The 3,616-nt window shown below is 41.7% G+C and overlaps 1 pseudogene; it reads right to left on the bottom strand.

Annotated features, from left to right (window-relative positions):
• Positions 1-260: 260 nt before the first annotated feature.
• Positions 261-3,616, bottom strand: LOC102407080 (annotated as a pseudogene).

Consider the following 3,616-nt stretch of genomic DNA (forward strand, 5'->3'; position numbering starts at 1 on the left):
GAAATATAATTTTGAAAAGATAAAATGCACCCTATGTTCACTGCCACAGCATATACAATAAGCAAGATGTGGCAACAACTGAAGTGTACCCATCAACACAAGGGTATGTTGTATATTATATATAAAGATGTGGATAAAGGATAAAGATGTGGTGTATATATACAATGGAAATGTTATTCAGTCATAGAAAGATGAAATCTCGCCATCTGTGACAGAATGGACTTTAAGGGTATTACACTAAGTGAAATAAGTCAGATGGAGAAAAACAAAATACAATTTTATTCATACACAGAATATAAAAAACAAGAATAAAAACAGATACAAAGAATAAGTTGGTGGTTATCAGAGGGTAAGGGTGAAAAGGGTAAAAGGGATCAATTGTATGGTGGATCAAAACTAGACTTTTGGTGGTGAGCATGCTGTAGTGTATACAAAAGTAGAATTACAGTGATGTACACATGAAACTTAGGCTACAAACCAATGTTGACTCAATTAAAAATGTTCCCATGAATGAATGAATGGACAAATGAATGATTACTCCAACTACTGTGACCAATGATAAGTGACAAGTCATCCTAGGACTGAAGCTTCAGTGTGTGAACAAGACATTTGAAGACAGGAAAACACCAACTGTTATTATACACTGGATTACTCTAGTACTAGAAACCAAGGCTCACCAGTTGGAACATTCTACAATCCAAATCATAGGGGTAAAATCATAGTAGTAAGACTTTCTACTTACCTGAAATAGCTCCTTCTGATGATATTGCAGCACCGAGCTTGCTCTCAGGACTCCAACTAGACTTTCTTTTTTTTTTGGAAGAAAATTAAGTCTTATTTATTTTTAAAACCAAACCACTAGGAAAATATATCACAGTCTTGAAACAGCAAATAGACAATATTATCAAGTAATAAGTTGGTAAAAACCCAAGGTCCTTATCAAAATGATAAGGTGCCAGAACTGGGACAAGAATGACACATGTAGCAAAGGCCCTGGCAAAAGTGGTGTTTGGTAACATAGAGAAGTCCCTTTATCGCTCTAAAGGAGCTAAAGCTCACCCCTAAATTGTTACTTTTCCTCCCTTGACTTCTGTTGCCAGGGGATTGTCTCAGTAAAGCTCTGTTATTTCAGGGGGCAAAGGGAGCACCACTGGGTTTAGGCTTTCATTCTGTTTCATGAAAACCAGATTTTTCCAAAGCCTGTACTTCACAACCCTCTTAATTAAGCAGCTAACTCTTCCTCTTTCACTGTTCATTCCTGAATATGAGCATAGAACGCTGTCAAAATCCCGTTTCCCTTCAAGGGTGAGTGTCACTCTAAGACTCTCTTGTCGCTTGGCTGACGTTGCTGCAGGCAGCCCCAGGGCTCACCATGGCTGCTAGTGAAAGGGAACACTTGCTTCCTTTACCCGTGTGATACCACTTCTTATATTTTTGCAGGGTCTCCAAGCTGAAAAATGTAGTGTGAAAATTTTAAGAAATACACAGCCACATCTTGATGGTCAGAAATGAGTATCTGCAGGGACCCTTTCGAAGTTTTTATCCAAACTGCCTCTCCCAACTTTACATCTTAAATTAACATCATGCCCTTGTTTATGAAACAAAACCAAGCAAAACAAAATCCCTAGAAACCCCCTGTCCCTTTCTAAATTAGTGACTGCGTGGGTTTTATTAATTTGTGGGAAAAGTTGTAGTGATCCTTCTGGTAAACAGCAGGTGGGCAACAAACAGAAACACCTCTTCTCATATTCCACTAGACCATAAGCAGGTTAGATGAACCTGCCAGCCTCTTGGTATCTGTACAGTAAGAGAATCTGGGCCCTGGTGTGGTACAAGGGAGACTCCCTATTACCAACAGAAGCACTTGCCACATGAAATTCAGGCTCACAAAAAACCTCCTGAGCTATCTGTGACCCAAACTTTAGTTGTTTTTCCACTTCCCTTTCTAGGATTGAAACACAAAGGAAGCAGCGTTCAGAGCAAAGAAATACAGGCCTTAGACTTGCTGCCATCCTTAATTTCCTCATTCATCAACTTTCCTTAAAAGACCCAAATCCCCATTCCTCTTTTTAAATCGATTCCTGCCCTCACCCCTGATGGCCACTAGCAGACAGCTATTTCCTAATGGATGAGAGAGATTCCTTCACCTTCCTGGTCATGGTCGGGATGAGGTTCACATGATCATCCACACACTTGGTCGCGCAGGTCTCCAGCCGCGGCTCACCTGAAGCTCCTCACTCCCCACATCTATTGAATCTTTGGCCTTGTCACTGCAGCATGTGGTGTGCCGGGCCAGGCGTCCTGGAACTTCTCCAACCCGCTGGTCACCAGGGCCTGGGCTTGAGCCAGAGGTGCATGGCAGTGCTCAACGCACTGGTGCACTTGCTGCATGGACGCCTGGCTGTCTTTGCAACAGCCAGCGCTGCACTGGAGCATGAGGCCCTGCATCTTCCAGATATTTTCCCTCTCCAGACTCTTCACCATGGAGTCCACCGCCTCCTGCACTCGGAGCTGCTGCAGCTCCATGGTGACCCGCACTGTTCTGGCTGCGCCGGCGCCCACGTGGACTCCCGCACACAGACTAGACTTTCTGCTTATATATACCTTCTATTTCTTTTTTTCTCACATGACTTTTTAATTTAATTGAAGGCTAATTACAATATTGTGGTGGTTTTTGCCATATGTTCACATGAATCAGCCTTAAGACATAGAAGTTCCTGCTTATGTTCACATTAGACTGCAGCTTGACAGAATAAGCTTCTCAGCTGTGGATCTGATGATAGAACATTTAAATGTATATAATTAATTGTAAATGGACCAAGAAGGAAAACCTGTGGATTTACCCAACAACTTTATACTTCTACATGAATAAGATTCATGTGTCCAACTATTATGTGGAAATGTCTGCTTGACTCTAAAAGCACATTTCTCTTGGATTGCTGATGTCAGTACTTAGTATTGTTCTATATACGTAATGCCTCCTTGGACTGACTCTCACCAAGGGAGAATCTTCCATGGCCATTTTAAATAAGCCACAATGATGTATCTGAAGGCAGTCTGTTTTCTGCTCTCATTCAAATCTTAAGTTGCAGAGGGAAAACATCCATACTTAGACCAATTTTTTCTACCTCTATTCAATATATTTATCAGATTCTTTAATTCACACCAAAAGGAACCATCTATTGAAACCACATTAATATCCTATGAATCTTAACCAGTACACCTAGATGCACACGTTCTCCTTGCCTTTAATAGTGATTTAATAGTGAAAGATTTAATACAGATTTAATAGTGAAAGGCATGAACTGATGTGTTCCCAGGTCATTTGGGCATCAAAGATAGCTCAATCATGAATGTAAATGGAAGCATCCTTGCCTTTTTGCCTTTTTAATTGGTTCTAGGACTCCACTGTCTGGTTTCCCCTGTGCTCTGTTGGGGTCTTATCCAGGTCACTGCTCCATTTGAGGCAAATCTGGATTCCGTGTTGTGTTTTGTTAAAGTCACTGCTGCTGCTGCTGCTGCTGCTAAGTCGCTTCAGTCATGTCCGACTCTGTGTGACCCCATAGATGGCAGCCCACCAGGCTCCCACGTCCCTGGGATTCTCCAGGCAAGAACA

Source organism: Bubalus bubalis, chromosome 21, assembly GCF_019923935.1.
Source record: "Bubalus bubalis isolate 160015118507 breed Murrah chromosome 21, NDDB_SH_1, whole genome shotgun sequence".
Classification (NCBI taxonomy): Eukaryota; Metazoa; Chordata; class Mammalia; order Artiodactyla; family Bovidae; genus Bubalus; species Bubalus bubalis.